General features: G+C 43.4%; 1 protein-coding gene and 1 pseudogene across 3 annotated transcripts in view; one reads left to right on the top strand and one right to left on the bottom strand.

Annotated features, from left to right (window-relative positions):
* The window catches only part of Fhit (fragile histidine triad diadenosine triphosphatase), a 1,412,380-nt gene that overhangs the window by 645,963 nt on the left and 747,660 nt on the right, over positions 1 to 18,757 (top strand). The gene's annotated exons all lie outside the window — the stretch shown is intronic.
* LOC142858137 (small nuclear ribonucleoprotein G pseudogene) lies at positions 14,450 to 18,013 on the bottom strand (annotated as a pseudogene).

The raw sequence follows: 18,757 nt of genomic DNA, 5'->3' as shown, positions 1-18,757 counted from the left end.
TAGTCTTAGCCAAGGCGGCTAGCTCAGGACTTAGCAAAGACTTAAGAAATAAATGATTTACCTAATTTTCTATTAATAATAATTACCTAAGTTTCTAGTAATCAACTGGTTGATGTGATTTTACCTAAAGACAATTTGATGACTTCCTTACTTTTCTGTCTATTTAAAAATTGTATTTTTCAGATTTATACATTCTGGGCAATCAAATTGCTGCAGATTCTGAGGGAGTAGGTCTGTGGTGGGGTGGGGGCTGAGAATTCATATTCCTCTCATCTGAGTGGTAAGACGTCTAGTATTGAACCCTCTGATTTGGCAAACTATCATGATCTTTTATCTGAAGTGTAGCTTTCTCTTAAAGCCTGGGAATGGGAGATGGGCAGGCCACACTAAGTAACAACTAGTCTGCATAGCTTGCTTCGTGACTCCTGCTCTCTGAGGAGCTGCACCTGGCCAGCTCATCCCCAGTGCATCCCAATGTCATGTTCACCTACATGAAACCATTCTATTTCCGCCTAGCTCACCTAACTAACTGTCTGAAAACTGTGTTTTTACTTTTTTGGGGGTGGAATCAGAGATTGGAGCCTGATTTTCTCAGTTAACTACTGGCTGCTCATCATTGTGAATGGCAAAATTGAAGCCATGTAGTTGTCAAATGCTGTAACAGGGAGTAATTACCGTAGGCCAACCTGACTACACACGGGGACTATTTCCTTCGTTGTATATCTAGGCCCTTACAAAGGCCGGTTTGTGATATTGTTGACTAATGAATGAGCACCTGAACTAAACACGTAGAAGACAGCACTAAACTAAACACGAGTTCATTAAGTTTCTAGTAATCAACCGGCTGATGTCACTTTATCTAAACATAATCTGTCGATTTAAAAATCGTCTTTTTCAGATTTATGCATTCTGGGCAATAAAAAGTGGGATGTGTTTTGATATTAAGCCATCAGTAGCAGTCTCTTTAAATTATTTTACCTTTTCAAGATCTTTTTCCTCTTGTCTAGAGGCTGCTAAAGATGGCTCCGTTTGGTCAGAGCCCATTGTGCACGGACACAGGCAAGCCCCGGTGCAGGCATTATTGAGAAAGAATGAGCCACCAGGCTTCTGTCTTCACCCCCATTTTCCTTCAAATGGTATCAGAACCACAAATTTCAGTCCCTGAGCTATCTTTTTTTTAAGGTCAGCTTGGATAATGGCCTGGATTTTTTTGTTGTTGTTGTTCATTTCTCCAAGAAGAATGGACTATTCACCTGTACTCTGTCCAAATGGCTATTGCAGATTTGGTCATTTCAACACCCTTGATGGAAGTTGACTTTTTTTTCTTCTTCTCATCTGAGGCTAGGGGGGAGAATGGCTCAAACAATCTCTGACTATCTTTTGCTCAATCAATGTCAACTTGCAGGGATTTGTGCTCTTACTCCTTGGCTGTAACTGTCTTAATCATGGAAAGGAAAGGAGAGAGAGGGAATACATTAATTTTGTTGATAAAAATTTGTCTTTGGAGCTGGGGAGCTGACTCAGGTGGTGAAGTATTAGCCAGGGATTTGAATTAGATCCTCTTAATGAGTTCTGAGCCAGTGAGAAACCCTGTCTCAATAAATAAGTAGAAAAATAAATAAATGATGGTTATGTGGTACCTAAGGAGCACCCAGAATTATCCTCTGGCTTCCACATACATATACATGCCTGCACATTACTTGTGTGTGCGCATACACATACATACACACACACACACACACACACACACACACACACACACACACACACAGTCTGTGTTCAGGTACTTTGAAAGAATAGTTGCATGAAAGTTTGGCCTGCATGTTGACGTGTGTGACCTGGGCTGCCGTCTAAGGTCATGTTGATGTCTGTGATCTGCTGCTGTAGAGGACCATGTTAAGGTTCATGGTCCATGTTACCACGGGAGGCCTTGGGAAAGTCCATAATCTGTGCTCCCTCCTGAAGCCTTGTTGATGCCCGTGGCCCGTGCTGTAACCAGACACCACGTGGATGTCTGTGATCTGTCCTGCTGCTGACTAAGAAGGGCAGGGAAGCTTCTTTTTTAATTTTAAAATTTTTATTCATTTTACATACCAACCACAGTTACCCCTCCTTCCCCTCCTCCTAATTCCCCCACCTCCCCACACCCTTCATCCACTGAGAGGGTAAGACACATGGAGAGTCAGTAAAACCTGGCACAGCAAGTTGAGGCAGGACCAAGCCCCTCCCCGCTGCATCAAGGTTGAGCAAGGCATCCCACCATAGGGAATGGGCTCCAAAAAAGCCAGCTCATGCACCATGGATAGATCCTGTTCCCACTGTCAGGGGTCCCATAAACACACCAAGCCACACAACTGTCACCCATATTCAGAGGACCTAGTTCAGTCCCATGCAGGCTCCCCAGCTGTAGGTCCAGAGTCTGTGTGCTCCCACTAGCTTGGGTCAGCTTTTTCCGTGTCCCTCCTCTGCATGCACGCCCCCATCCCAGCATGAACTTGGCCCCTTTGCTCATACAATTCCTCCTCCCTCCCTCTCTTTGACTGGACTCGCAGAGCCTGGCCGAGTGCTTGGCTGTGCATCTCTGCATCTGCTTCAGGGAAGCCTCTTTAGCATGGTATGAATGACTGCGGATTCGCCCTGGAGAATGAGAGACATAGAAACAGTCTAGACAGGAAGCTATGGAAGAGAACGCTGTGATAGAGATACTGAAGTGTAGCTCTTCACAGCTGATAGCTTCCAGCAGGGGTGGTCGGGAAGGACCCAGTTTTCTTTAAGGGGCTGGCCACTGAGAGTCTGACCATGCTCCAGTGGCTATATGGGCAGCACAAATTGGACTTTTTATTTTCTTCTTTTTTTCTTCTTTTGTTTTGGAGGGGCTCACAAGGGTGAGGGGTGAGCCTGGGAGGGCTGGGAAGTGAATGTGATTGAGGCACATTATGTGAAATTTCCAAATAATCAATAATAATAATATTATGTTAAAAGAAGTGTGTCAACGGGGCTCTCTGCTTCTTTACCGCGGCGAAGGCCTTGGCCCACTTCCTAGTGTAACCCATCCATTAGGTTAAATACCAACTATTTTGATTCTTTGTTTTGGGAGAGGATGGGCTCTTAAGTCGACCATCCTTTAGACTGGAAGAGTGGGCCCTTCCAAGGGTCTTTGAACCAAACTTGAGTGCTAGCAACAGGGACACGGGAGACGGCCAGGAGTGAATTCACTTTGCAATCATCTGAAGCTCACTCATCCTGTGCTAGTGGCAATGGGTGTGAGGGCAAACGACAGGCTCATTTTCTCTTCAGAAAAAGAACTCTCTCTCTAGCCTCTATCTGTGGCCCTTCCGTCTTTCCTCACTAGCCCACATGCTATGTTAAGATGAATGTCCCCTACCCTGCCTGGAGACAACCTGGCGCTTACTGAGCCAATGCTGACATGCTCGTGAAGGGAGGCTCATAACCTAAAGTAGGATAGGGATTGCTTCCTCTCCTTCCTCCCTTCCTGTGCCGTGGAAGGTGCACATCTCAGAGTCTTCACGGTGAGCCGGTCAGGCAAGGCCCACGCGATTTTTCTTATAGACTCATACTGTCCACCTGGCCTTTCAGTGGTGATGGAACAGAAGAGTTCACTTGACTTCTAGCCCAAGTCAAGTTGATGTTTCCCTGGAGATTCTCAAAGGTGAATGGCAACAGCTCAGTCATTCATAAAGCTCTTTCGCCTTCCACGCACAGCTCGGATCTGAGTTGTAGGGAAGGTTTATAAGCAACCTGGACTTTGGACAGCTTTCCCTGCCTCAGAGGAGATCACCAGCTAGATGCGGTGGAGAAACAGATGTACACTTACGTTTGTATGCAGGCTGTGTATTTGGTTTGCTCTAGGAAGTGGGCGGCATGGGGAGCAGAATGACCACGTACACACCTTCATGTGCCATGTTCATTCTTGTGGATAAAACCTCCTTCTCGTGTGACAAATTGTGCTGATAGCCATGGTGAGGGAAGAAAGTGACTCCAAATCTTATTGGCATGTTGGCTTACTTATGCGCTTAAAACTATGCCGTGAGTTCCAAGACAGCTAGGGTTGTTACACAGAGAAACTCCATCCTCAAATCCCCCCAACCCTGTCTTGAAACTCCCTCCACCCACCTCCCCCTAAAAAGAAAAAATTATGCAGTTTGCACATCAGAGCAAACCATATCATACTTTCGCATTCTTAACTGTTATCTGGAACTTTTGTGAGTTATCACAAGAAATATCTGCACTTGACTCCCTAAAATGTAGGGTACTATCTGGCCCTCAGCAACCTGGCATGCATCCAGGAAAAATGCTGCCATAAGGCGGGTGGTTTCCATGGCCACCAATGCAGGAAGCCTCCAACATCTTAGCAAATAGACTTAAGCATTAGGAAGGTTTGGAAAACAATTGTATTTGCTTGAGAATGTGCGTAGGGTAGGTAGGTTTATAGGGAAGTTCGTAAGTCCCCACAAAAGGCAGGTGCTTCTCACATTCTAGAGCTGGGAGGTTAAACAGCCCCAGATACCTATGCTTCTACTCAGGAGATTAATGGGGAAAGGAAGGTCTGTGTTAGCACACCCTGGCTAGGTAAGAGACCTTTTGTGGCATAGCTTTGGAGGAGCTGAATATCACACTAAACACTGGTCTCTCAAGAAAAAGCAATCGCACCAGTGATTAGAAAGAAAACATCAATAAGGAGGCAATAAATCCTTATGAAATGAAAACTTGCTGGGAATGTCCTTATAGCAAATCAAAGGCCAGCAGGGAAATCTCACTAGCAATGGCCAGAGAGACATTATGAGAGGCAGTGACTGTAACCAGGTGTGCTGTAGGAAGTGTGGGTCTTGCTCTTTCCCCTGTACAGTGACCCAGCTTTTGGCATCCTTTCTAAATGCATGCTCTGAGGGCTTCGTGCTTTCTCGCCTTGCACAGAATTTCATGGGAGTCAATACCCCAGGGAAATTTTTAATTGTCTCCTTATTTCTCCTCATTCCTTGTACTGTTAAAAATTAACACTACTGTGGATCTACAGGGTTTGCTCATTAGTAATAGGCTTGACATTTGCTAATATAAAACTATGAATAAACCCACTAATTTAAAAATTATGTCACAATCAGAATGTTCCTGTGGAAGCTGGAAGCCCAGGGAAAAAATGTGGTCTTTAGATATTTATTAGCAAGACGATTAGTCAGGAGATTACCACAGAATGTGATATTTCAATGCCGGGAGTTTATTATTTGTGCTCCTTACTGAAAAAGCCCAGGTGCTGGCCGATGCACACGTGACCACATCTTCGTCTGAAATGGGTGGAACCATCTCAGCTGCCATGAACGGTGTCTGTAGATCATTAGTCCAAAGCCTGAGCTTGGAATGACAACTATGCCTTTTGTTAATACGGTGTATATTCATCACGGACAGCGCTGTGTTCCCTAGAGACAATCTCTTTCAAGTACACAATGTATTCAGCTACATTCACTCCCGGATTCTGAAATTCCCACCTGTGCCTCTCTCTTCCCTGCCTCTCCTTCCTTCCCCAGTCTTCATTCTGCTTTTGTGTCTTAAAGCGGCATCCCTAAACATATCCACAGGGGAAAGAAAGCACGTGATGTTGGCCTCTTGGTGTCTGACTCCTTCCTCTTTATACTGTGATCTCCATCTGCATAACCTTTCTGGTGAGTGATGTAATTTCACTGTATGAAAGCGAGTCTGAGAGATTGAGATTGGGATGTCTTTCCCTTCTTCTGTGTGTGGAGGTCCGGCTTCCATGGCGCTGTTGAGGATGCTGACTTTTCTCCAGTGTGTATGTTCACCTTCTTTCAAAAATCAAATGGCTGTATCTGTGTGGGTTTAATTGTGGGTCCTCTATTGTATCCCACTAAGTAATGGGTCTGTCCATGTGCCAGTACCACACTGTTTTAGTTACTATAACTCTGCAGTATAACTTAACCTATAGGTGACGCCTCCAGGATGCTCATTTTGCTCAGTGCTGTGTTGACTCTCTGAGAGGTTTTTTTTGTGCTTCTGCATGAATGTCTGAATTTTATTTTGTGTCAAATGCCACTGAAATTTTAATGGAAACTGCAGTGATTCTTTAGAACTTTTGATATTACAGACATTTGCAACACTTCAGCCCCTCTATGACCATAGGAGGGCTTTCAGTTTTCTAAGATCTTCATTTTCCTTCATGTTTTAAAATGAACACAGAGATCTTCTTCATTTTACTTTTCTCCTCCTCCTCTTCCTCCTCCTCCTCCTCTTCATCTTCCTCCTCCTTTATTTGTTTTGTTTTGTTTGGTTTTCACAAGACAGGGTTTCTCTGTGTAGTCCTGTCTGCCCTGGAACTACCTCTGTAGATCAGGCTGGCCTCTAACTCTGAGATTCACCTTCCTCTTTCTCCTGAGTGCTGGGTTTAAAGGCATGTGCCCCCACTACCAGGCTGAGACCTTTATTTCTTTGTTCAGGTTTATCCCTAAGTATTTTATTCATTTTGGAGGCTGCTGTGACTGAGCTTTGTCTGTTCTCTTTTCCACTGTGTTTATTCCTAGTAAATGGACAGGCTGTTGGTGTTGCTTTGTATGTGGCTAGTTCGCTAGAAGTGGTTACCAGCTTGGAATCTTCTGGTAGGTCTCTTATGCTCATATCGTTTGCAGACAGGGGTATTTTACTTCCTTTCCTTTGCTATTGTTTTTATTGCACTTATTAGAAAATCAAGACAATTTGCATTCCAAGTGATTATTGAAATGTATGTGGTACTTCCTTTCATTTTGCTGTTTTGTAATGTTTGGTTTTCTCCTAAACTTGGCTTGTTTGATGTTCTAGCTTGGTTTAGTCTTTCCTGTGGCCTCATGGAAGTGTACAGGTTCTCTTCAGTTATGTTCTCTAGTGCAGACGTAGGGGTTTTGATCCTACCCTAGGCTTTGTGGGAGCCTAGCCAGTTTGGATGTTCACCTTCCTAGACCTGGATGGAGAGGGGAGGACCTTGGACTTTCCACAGGGCAGGGAACCCTGACTGCTCTTCGGACTGGAGAGGGATGGGGAGAGGAGTGGGGGGAGGGGGAGAGGGGTGGGAGGAGGGGGAGGGAAATGGGAGGCTGGGAGGAGGTGGAAATTTTTTTTTTCAATAAAAAAAAAGTCATCAGCTTCTTTTGTTCATGTTTATTATGGAGAGTTTTTCTTCCTCTTTCAGTTCTGAAGCATGACTTTGGTGGACAATCCGGGCCAGCAATCACTGTCACTCAGAGCATGGAATTCAGAATTTTGTGTCCTCTTGTCTTATAGGATTTCTGTTGTGAAACTGGCAGGTTTTCTGATAGATTTGCCTTTATATCCAACATGGTACCCTTGAAGCGTTTAATATTCCCCCTTCTTTTTTTGGTTCTGTATATTTAGTTCTTTAATTATGACATCGGAAAATTTTCTTTGAGTCTTGTTTGCTTGTTTTTTTTTTTTTTTTTAGTGTCTCTGTGATCAAGGTTGCCATCTCTTTCTTTGACTTGGGATATTGTCTGTTAGATTTTGTTTAACATATTTTCTACATCTTTAGCTTGAACAGCTTTTACCTCTTCCATGTCCATGATTCATGCGTTGGCCCTTTACTGGTGTCACTCTGACGTTACATGTTCTAGCCACACATTCTTCATTTCTTCCTGTGAGTGTCTCAGCGTTCTAACCCACGTTCCTAGCCTTCAAGTCCTGCTACCCTCCCTGTCTTTCGGTTCATCCACAGGCGTTACTTCCCGTGACACTTTTACAGTTTGACTTACTAAGCTCTTAATTTCCAAATTTTAATTTGAGGTTTTCAACATTTCTTTTTCTTCATAGAATTTCTTTCTTGTATGATGTTTTGATACCCTTATTTCATTTAGCAATTTGTGTCCACTCGGAATTCATTCCAGAATCCATTCCTGTCCTCTTTTATTCTGTTAAACATTTTTTTGCAATTGTTTTAGGATTCCTTGGGACTTTTGTCCCATCTGCTCTCACTGGGATACATTGCTGTGGAATTAGCGATCATTGTGGGGGCCATACTACCTTGACTTTTCCTGCTTCTTGTGTTGAGATTTGCACAGATGGAATTAGGTCTCTGGTTGGAAACCCTCAATGTTCACGGTGGCTGTGGAGTGAGGTTGAGGTGTTGTTTCACTGCAGGACTGGAGTCCAGCAGCTCAGCCCTCAGAGTACCTTGCTCAGTCTCCAGTGAGAGGAGGGCACTCTTCAAGAGGTTCGCTGTCACCCCTGGATATGCCCGGAGTGAGAATACAGTGCAGCCCGCTGAACGAACCTGCCTCCTGAGTAGAGGGAGAAGCGCAGCGTGGTGTGTATTTGATATTTATAACTAAGGGTTAACATCAGAGCAAAGGATTAAAAAATAGAAGAGGTAAACAGACGGGGTGGGCAATGCAGAGGAATGGAGGAGACAAGGCAGCCGCAGTTATAGGCAGGATGAAATGAGAAAGTGGCAAGAGAATGCACCCAGCTAAAATAAGCCCAGCCCTCAGGAGGCTGAAGGTATGACTCCAAGCGAAATAAACAAACAAGGTGTTGGTCCTGGTGAAGGGATGCAGAAGGACAAAGCTGGGTCGCCAACTTGAACTGAGGAATTAAACAAGACAGGTCTAAAAGAGAACAGCGTTAGGGGTCCAGAATCTGTGTGCAGCTCCTCACGGGGCAGAGCAGCTGACTTGCTTCTTCTGTTCAGCACGTTTTGGGGGTGGAGTTACTGTCATGCTCCCTTGTGGTCCCTCATAGGGAGAGGTGTGGACGCTGGTGATACTCTGTGTCCGCGGTCCACGGGCACCTGTGCTTACTCTGCGTCTATATTGACTTTTGGGGGGTATGTTTGGCTGCCTTTTCCCTGAGGAGGAGTAGGTGCATACCACATCTCAGTGTGGGCCCTCGTATGAGGAGAGAACATGTACCAGGTCTGTTTCTGTACCCGCTCCAGTATATCACTGAGATCAAATTTCCACCCCAAGGAATAGCGCAGTTCCAACTCGTGCTTACCCCCTTGATCAGAAGGGTTCTGCAGGCCAGATTTCAGAGTGTAGGCCCCTGGCTTTTGCTGCAGGTTCCCAGCATGAACCATGCAGGGAGGGATCTTGGATCTCCCTTCCTGTCACAAGAAAGGACTTCTCATCTCTGCTCCAGTGGAGTGTCAAGAAAACACGCTTTCCTGACACCACACCTGTTTTGACCTCAAGAAGGTCCATGCATGGCTTCTCTCTCTGCTTTCATCTTCACCCCCATTTCTCCTCCCCCCTCACTTCTTTCTCTCACTTCTTCCCTCCTCCATTTACTTTAAATCATCTGTTTTTTTTTTTTTTATTTTTTGAGACAGGGTTTCTCCGTAGTTTTTGGTTCCTCTCCTGGAACTAGCTCTTGTAGACCAGGCTGGCCTCGAACTCACAGAGATCTGCCTGCCTCTGCCTTCCGAGTGCTGGGATTAAAGGCGTGCGCCACCACCGCCTGGCTAAATCATCTGTTTTTAAAACCACAATGCAAGTTTTCTTAGGCGATATCTCTTAGTCTCGAGCCCGGTTAGGACCTCTTCAGTTAGAGTTACTCCCCGCTGATGGGCTAGTCTACCTCTTAGCATGACTGGGACCGAGGCTTCTTACTCATTTGGTTTATTACTGTTTGTCCTGAGAAACAGCATCTGCCTGCCCCGCGGTGATACCAGTGGATTGGTAACAGGTATACGCAAGGCTCTTGGTAAGCTTCGCTGGAGGATATGGTGCAGTCAATTAGGCAGGGTTGTGGGAGGTGAAAGTCACCGAATCCATGCCACATGTGTGCCCTCCAGGAACCCAAGCAGTGAGCTTACCAAGTGGCTTCCACTTTCTTAGTGGAGGTCTGAGCTGCTGGGAATCTGTGTTCTGAAGGGCACGTCTGCTTTTCCTGGGCTCTGTGGTAGGAGTACTGAACACCGCTACCTTAAACTTCCAAGGAGCCTGGCACGGACCTTGCAGCGGCTTTTGTATGTCGCTGCTTCATGTGGCTGTTGGCACGGATTAGATAGAAGGCAGGCTGGGGAGATGGCTGAGAAGAGCCGCAGGCATAGCATGGGCCAGGGGCTGGAGCGCACCTGTCTGTGTTGTCTGCTAAGTGTCCAGGGATCGCTGCTCAGAGCTCAGACGCAAGGACAGTGGTGGCAGTTAAGTTGTGCCAACAAAGCCCCTGTCCCAGAGCGACTCTCAGAACAAGGCTCATTTGAAAAGGTCACTTAGAACCGGGTCAGAACTTTTCAAGAGAAACATTAAAACCATTTTTATTTATTGCTGTTTTGAGGAGCAATGGTCCTTCTTTCTATCTGTCAAAAAGTCAAGATTCAATAGCTAGCATATGAAAAATTATTTTAAAAGCCAAGGGCCTTCAAGATGGCAAAGCTCAAGAGTTTCAACGTTGGGAGAACATTTTCCATCATTTCTCTTAAATTTGAATTAATTTCTCAGTGGTACATGTGCACTTAATTAGAGACTGCTTGTCATCCATTTGATTATGATGTCATATTCTCAACCTACTTAACAGTGAAGGTTTCGATAGATTACACCCAGCAACAACACCCTCAGAGTAGTCTGGCTCCCAACTGACTAGTTTCTCTGATGTCATGAGGGAGCTAAGGAGAGCTTGATGGTGTGCGTGACCTGCCCATTCGACAGTGCGACCCCTTCCATGGCCATGCCATGGATGCCGAGTCAACTTTATAGCCGTATGGAAGGAGACATGCTAAATCCACGAGCAGAACCAACGGGGTGCTTGAAAAACATAGCTTACATGAGACCGTGTCTTGTGGCTTTGTTTGTTTGCTCTGTTGTTCTTCCTCAGGTCACCACGTCCCATTCTAAGATCATCTGCCTGCAGGAAGTAACCATTCACATTAAGTCAGATTGCATCAAGTTACTACACAAGTTTTCTAGCTGCTTCCGTGTCATGGTTGATGCCCATTATATTCTGCCAGGGGTGTCCTGTCAGAATCATGCTGACCCCATGTACTGTTTGTAGATATGATGACTTGAACCTTCATAAAGTTGCAAAGGAAGGGCTCCTTTGTCCCCATGCTGTGCCCAGTATGGTGATCTTTGAGGACTGGAGGAAGCAGCTAAGGGGATGCAAGCAGAGCTTTATCCACTAGGGAAATGTAATGGACACCGCCCTTCCGCTCACTACCAGTGTCTTTCCCCATCACTTGGTTGTCTTTCTGGGCCCTCATGCCTCCCTGCCCTTCAGAGCACTCCTAGTGGCCATTTGGTTTGCTGTAGACCTTTAAGCTTTTAGTTAAACAGAGATGCTTCTTTTCCATGAGTTTTGCTTGACTCTATACTGACTCTATAGACTGATAGTGTTGACACGTACTAAATGTAGGTCCAGTGTCGTGTGTAGGCCCTGGCACATGGCAGTGTTCAGACAATACCTGATACTTGTATGAGTTCTTTTGCTATTAAGAAAGGTTAGAAAGTCTGAAAGAGATAGAGTGGTGTTGGTCACACATTCCCCAGTTAACTGTAGAGATAATATTATCTATGCTTCCTATGGGGAAGGAGGCACACTTTCTGTCTTCTGTAAATTTTGTCTCTTTCCTAGGTGCTCAGAAAACTATAGATGACGATTGGTGTATCTGTCTAACATCTTCTGGGTTGGGGCAAGGAACTGGCCACTGTGAGAGTATCAAGAGAGACCTGTATACCCACAGATCACCCAAGTGACTGCAGGGCCTATTTTGCTTTGAAGTTCTGGAAGTGATCAAAAGTAGGAATAAGAAAATGATCAATTAGTAGTGTTCCTTTTGAGAAGTTTCAGCTCCAGGAAGCCCTTTGTAACAGCAAAGATAAGGACAAAGAGGCAGGAAACAGAATGAAACAGTGAGACATTATTATGGGGGAGGTAATCACCAGTGTGTAAATGAGTGGGACCACACAGGAAAGCTGCGAGTCAGTGGGAATCACGCAGGCAGGAGTGAATACATAATAACCACCTTGCAAACCGCAGCTCTCCCGCTGAAGCCTGCCTGTGGCCAGAAGCATCCCACCTGGCCCGAACAATGGGATCCCTTGATGGGATTCAGGTGTGGGTCTCAGTCTGCTCGCTCATTAGTGGTGCTCCTCGGCAGGCAGCCTCAGCTTCATTACTGTTCATAGTAGCAATCGAATAATTAAAAGTTTCCCGTGTCTAAATGGTGGGGGGGGGGGCAGACAGAATGAAAGGGTAATAAGATGGGTAGGAAGGGACATCCCCTGATGGGTGCCTGTCATAGTAAGAGGGTGAAGAAATGAAAGAGAGGTGGGGGAGGGGAAGGAGAGAGAGGCAGAAGGAGGGAGGGAGGGAAGGAGTGAGAGGAAGATGCACACACGCATGCACACACATGCACACACGCACATGCACACACACACACAAGAGAGAGGGAGAGAGAGAGAGGTAGAGACAGACACACACACACACACACACACAGAGTGAGGACTCCCATTATTATTATATTATTCCCAGAGTGCTAGGAAGATGTACGGCACAGGGAGACAGGAAGGCGTTTGTGAGATAGAGAAGGAGCAGGACTCCCTGCGAAGGATCCCGAGCTGATGGTGCACTGTGAATCCATTATGGTAGAAGGCAGACCAAGACTCGACTGCATTCAAGTTCATGTTTTACAACAGAAGCTTGTTGAACAGGAAAGCTCCATTTCGAGACCCTTGAATGAGAACCCTTCTTGATGGTTGCTGTAGAAATAGGTTCTGCCCATGATAATTTTAGTGAGGATAAACTCAGAGGCTAGAATTTGATTCTTACAGTTTCATTTAACCAATATCGTATCAGAGTCCGGAAAAACTCAGTGGGTATGGGGGTTTGTGATGGCTTTGGGGTCAAGGTCTTGGATGCAGCCCTTGCTAGTTTTCAGTGGGCTTTCCATTATTATAGAGGAGAGTTAGAGATATTTTCATTGTATAGCTTTAAACTTATCCCCTCATGAGGTTGTATGAACTGTGGTGCAATGTTGAGCAGTAAATCTATCAGTCATGTAATTATATTGTATATAACGCAATTAGAAATTGCTGAGTATAGAGGAACCCTGAAAGCAGAAGGCAGCCTATACATTACAAGCGACACATAGCTGTACTTGACACTATAATTAGCCCGACACTGTCTTAGCAAAAATCCCTATAAGTGGCGTTGCTTTGCCACACGCACACAAACATGCATAAAGTCCACATTGGTCAGAAAGTGGTAGAATAATCTTTCATGTGTGCAGAGATAGTAACCTTATTATATTAATTTGTATATAAAATTTATATAATTCAAACAATGATAAAGTGTATGCACTTATGCTTCGGCATTTCTTAGTTTTTAACTATTTTTTTTAAGGTATAAAGAAAAGTAAGCCGCCAGTGTCTCTTAACCTCTGAGAGATGCAGGTACGTGGTTTCAGAGGCTAGATGGGCATAGTTGCCTTAACATTAAAAGTGAAGTTTTATCAACCCAGTTTTGGTTGCTGGCTCAATATATCAGTCTTGTTATCATACAGTCAAAAAAAGAAAAAGAAAGAAAGAAAAAGGAAAAAGAGGATGATCTGTGACTCTCTTCAGCTCCTGTAGAGAGTGAAAAGCAACACAGAAGAAAGATCCTCAGATCATACATGACCAAGTAAACGAGAGAATAACATGACTGATTATTCTTTTTTACCTTATTTCTCTTCATAGAGTAATGTTCTACTAGCATAACCTATAGATTTCTTTCTGCTATCAGTCTACAGGTACACACACACACACACACATACACACACACATTTGGGTCATCTTTATTGTTGAGATGAATCTATGAGAGAGGAGGCTTAGGCCTTCAGTTTAGAAACTGCCCATTTGGCCCGAGCATCTGGCATTCCTAGAGATAGTCATCTAAACAGGATGTTTATTTTAAAAACCAGGACTGCAGTACCATAATATAGTGTTTCACTTTGTGTTCAGTTTAGCATATGTAAAACTGAATACTTGGCGCTTTTACATCTATAGTACTGTGCTTTAGAGTCGAGGTCTGGTGGTGGCATGTAACATACATGTCGGTGGTTTCCTCTGTCATCGTCAGATGAGAATAACTGTGAAAGACAGTATGTTTTACAAGTGCTCTCCTTTGAGAGAAAAGCTCTCTCCTGGATCATGGGATTTGTGATTCAGATTACATGAGAACTCCTGAAAAAAAAAATCCCTTCAGGCAGACTCTCCTGCTTGTGCTTCTTGTAGAAGATGAAAGCGTGCAGAAAAAAGAACAGAATTGACTCCAAAATTATGAGAAAATCGTCAATCAATTTTAGATTTTTCCTTGTACACATATACAGATGACTTAAAATGTCTTTTTTATCTTTTTCTTTCATCTGTGAGTATTATTTAGCAAAATGGTTCACATGAGCATAGTCCAATACGCCCTTTGGGGAGGGATGTGAGCTTCTCTGTTAAACAACCATTGATTAGACTCTTCCCAAGGCTTCTGATATGATGACATCATTTCCTCATGTGACCGCCATTCCAGTGTTATTCTGTCACCCACTCATTGCCCTCTCCACACGTTCTTTAGCCACAGAACTCAGAGAGGGATCAAAGCCCTGCAGTATTCCTTGGACATGTCTGCCGCCATGTAACTTCAGTGATAATTTCTTGCCCGTAACTTCAGCTTTGCAGCATGGGCCACGCTCAAGGAAGCTCTTTAGCTGGCTGACTCTGCTGCAGAGAACTGGGCAGGTGCACAATGACTTAATCCCAGCACTCAAGAGGCAGAGGCAGGGGGATCTCCGTGAGTTCGAAATCAGCCTGGTCTATAGAACAAGTTCCAAGACAGACAAGGCTATACACAGAGAAACCCTGTCTCAACAAAACCAAAACCAAAGCAATAAAAAAAATGTATTCCCTATCCTTGGAAAATAAACGAGTTTGTTATAGGATGCTGTCTTCCATATTTCATTTTTTGTTCTTGCTCCATAAATCATCATTGGGATGATGGGGTAAGATAAGAAAGAAAAATAAATTTCAAGAACTCTGGACAAGACAAGCAACATCGCCAGTCAGTGTGAATATACTTTAGGAGCCAGAGATAATCAGTGTGAATAAGGAGCTTTGAGTCTTCACCATGTTACAGAGAATTAAACAAAGAGGTAAGGACCCAGTGTCCAGGTCTTCTCTGAACAATTACATTAAAGTTTTTGAGTGTGGTTGTTGGCGATGTGGAGAACTTGAATCTTTGTTCATCCTTGTAGGGACGTGATATGAACAATCCCTACAGAAAACAGTGGTAGGCTAAGAATAATTCATGTGTAATACAGGAGTTTACCCTAGGTGTATGATCAAAAGAATCAAAACATGTTCAAAGGAAAACTATATATGTTTACATGTGTTAAGTATGAAATATATGTGTATATATATTCTATATTTATAGTAACACTGTATTGTACTGTATACATTAAGACACATATATGTAGTATATATATGTATACACATGTATATCACATAACATTAGGTTATTTAAATCATACATAGCTTTAAAAATATTCAGGACATTAAATATTGTATGGGACAAAAGTATTTCAATTTACCTAAATAGAAGAATTTTTTCTTTTAATAAATTGGCATCCTGTGTTATTTTAAAAGTTTAGATATGGGAAAACAAAGATTAAAGTTTTATTATGAAACTCTAAATATTATTTTGTTTGTATAAATTCAGACACTTTTCGAGTTGTTTGCCCCTTTGTTTGGTCATCACTTGTAGAGTCTTATGCTAGCCTCTGTGGAGCCATGACATATGTGTAGGTTAAGAATGATTTTTTAAAAGTTGTATAAACTTTAATGTATGTCTCCAGCCATTCATTTTGTACCTTGATTTTTTTCTGAGTTGATCAAATCTGTTTGAGAATCTGGTCAGCTCCCAGAGTATGTTGTTGCTCAGTTAGGTGACAGGCTGTTTTTCCTGGGAGGGTCAGCTTGGGATGCATCAGTCACAGCTTTCCAGCTCATTTACATCCCTCGTTCACAGTCCTGAGCTTTCATATATACTGGAATAGAGATCCCCTGGCCGTTAGATCCTGAAGGCTGCCAAAGGGTTAATCTAGACTTTTGTCATCACTGAGTATTGTTAGGACATAACATAGGAGATTGTTTTGTTTTTCACAGTGAACCTTAGTTCTCCCAGCTCTAATGAAATAAGATTTTAATTTTCTGGTTTAAAGAAAAACAGACCTTTTTTCCCCATTCTTTTAACAAAAGGAGCAGCGTTTCTTTTTTTATCGTGTTTGGTTTCCCGGTTGCCTAGGAGACATTAGTGTTCATGGTAGATTGCTTTAGCTAGGACATTTTGAAGAAGTCATTCCCCTCTCTATTGTATTCCTAAGTAATGACAATTTGTATAACAGATTTAGAGAATTAGAGAATGTCCAATATTGACAAAAGTTATATGGAAATGGGCCATCTACCCTACACGAATGTTGACTGCAAAATATTACAAAAACGTCCTGAGAGCTACTTAGCCATTGATTTCAATAGCCTTGATAGGCCAGTATCTTCTGAGCATGCTAATTTTAAAATCAGACACATCCATGAAGGCAGATGTGCAGATCGCCTTCTTCATAGAGCTGTCCAGGGGTTTAAGGATAGGGCATCTACATTGTTAGGAGGCTGGAAGCAGTGACAAGCACTGGCTACCGTTCCTGTTGTTCAGATGTTACTTCTTAACTGACTCTGTCTCATGGAGAGAGGGGTACAGCAGCCACTCAGGGCTGTGCCTGCTTGGTTTTGTCTTTAATGACTAAACGCCATCTTACGATAATAATAGTACCAAGTTCCATACCAGTATTTGATTTGTATTAATTGAGAGCCAACTCTTGTCTATTAAAAACATTCATGTTTACTTTTTAAATGTCACGCTTTGCTAAATACATGCTAGGTGCTTGGGGGATATATAGAGGGAAGGCTTGGTGCCCTATGTCACAAAGACACACAAGCCAAGAAGCAGGCCACAGTCATACAATAGACTGACAAAGAAAACAGATGTTGCACCCACGTCTGTGTAACCCTGGATGAGTTTATCTCATCCTTGCAGAGGTTCTATTGGGGTCAGGATAGGATGGAGCCGAAGATATTGGTCCTCTTGAGAGCTCTTAAGGTGATTTTACTCAGCCTGGCTTTATAGCTAGCATTCTGGGGGAGCACTTCCAACTCTTTAGGGGGTAGCTGTGCAGAGCTGCAGAATAGACATTGTTTAAGATGCTTAGGTGAGCTAGATGTTGTGCATCAGCTAAGCTGAACACCTAAGCTGCTTGTGGAAACACACCACTTTTGCATGTGTTCCAGAGAGATGCCTCGCTATTCAGAAGAGGGAGTTAGTAATCCTGAGATGGGATTTGGTGGCTTCTTGGTCAATGGACTAGAATTTCTCATCTTTATGGGCTCGGTCATGTGGTTACTGGAAGTCCTAAAATAACAAGTTTGGAGCATGGATTTTGAAAGGCCTTTATATTATCAAAAAGTAAAAATATAAAAGATAGTTCATAGTGTGCTCTGCTGGAAGAGGTACTATGAAATTAATAGACAAAGGCTTATATTCTGGATCCGCTGTTGGACCTCCTATGGTGAGTATTTTCATGGCTTTAGTACTAAGGGATGCCCCAAAGTGTGTTAGCTTTAATTTAACTTCTCAAATTGGAGTCCCAAGTTTAATCAACCCTTAAATAGTATCCTGTATAAAGAGCCACGAGACCACTGAAGTTCAGTGCTCATTTGAATACGCCCCTCGCTGTCTAGACGTGCTCAGCGTCTCAAAAATGAGAGGACTGGATCTAAGTGATCTCACAGGCCCCTTTCCACCCAGAAATTCTAGAGTTGGCTGTTCCTCTTGGAAACAAGATTTGAAGCACTTGGCAGTTTAGTGAAATAATTAGCATAACATTTAAAGGTAAACCAGGAGTAAACCTGACCGTACCTGGAACGAATTGGAACGAGCTGTCATCTTCTGCTGTGGTCGCTAAACCACATTCCACAGTGCCCATGGCTCACCTAGTCCTGTGAGCCACAGCTCTCATCTGTGGAGCTGACTCACATACTCGCCTGCGTGAGGGACAGAAAGCTCAGCACCAGTTCATCTCTGAGTAACTTTGAAGATGAAGTCCTTAAATTCCTGTCCTCTTACTAGCTGCTGAGAGCGACAGGCATAGAGTTGGCAGAAGGGCAGAGGAGGGAGAGAGAGTACAAATAGGTCATAAGAGGGAGCAGGAAGATGATACCTTCCACTAATGGGAAAATGGGAGGAAAAAAGCAAGTTATTACCACACAGTACCAAGAAGGAAGAAGGCTACAGTTATAACTTTGGTTTAGGTTAACATAGCTACTTGCTTTTTTCTTCATAACAAGGAGAAAAACCAAATCCCTAAGGTTTCTTCATTGAGTAACATTTATAATAAATATGAATGAAGTACATGACCCATTGAGTGAGTTCCTTAACTAAGTCCTTATTTTTTTATATTCCAGAAATAATTTTCTGCTCATGTGCTAAGAAAGAAGGTTTTTTTGGATAGGATTTTTCATTTGGAAATTCAACAGAGTACATCCAACTTTCTTGTTTGGGGGAAAAGATTCAGCAGTTTTACTTTAGCCTAAACTAAAATTGCTTTTGCCATGTTCACATGAGAGTAAAATATTTAATATTTATCTCAGTCTTGCAGACCATTTCAGATCCTGGAGACGCCAGCACCTTCCGGTCACACTGCTGGTTTTTCTATGCCACACATTCGTGT

This window comes from Microtus pennsylvanicus, chromosome 10, assembly GCF_037038515.1.
Source record: "Microtus pennsylvanicus isolate mMicPen1 chromosome 10, mMicPen1.hap1, whole genome shotgun sequence".
Taxonomy (NCBI): Eukaryota; Metazoa; Chordata; class Mammalia; order Rodentia; family Cricetidae; genus Microtus; species Microtus pennsylvanicus.
The sequence above is the reverse complement of the archived record's forward strand: the minus strand, read 5'-3'. Positions and strand labels throughout refer to the sequence as shown.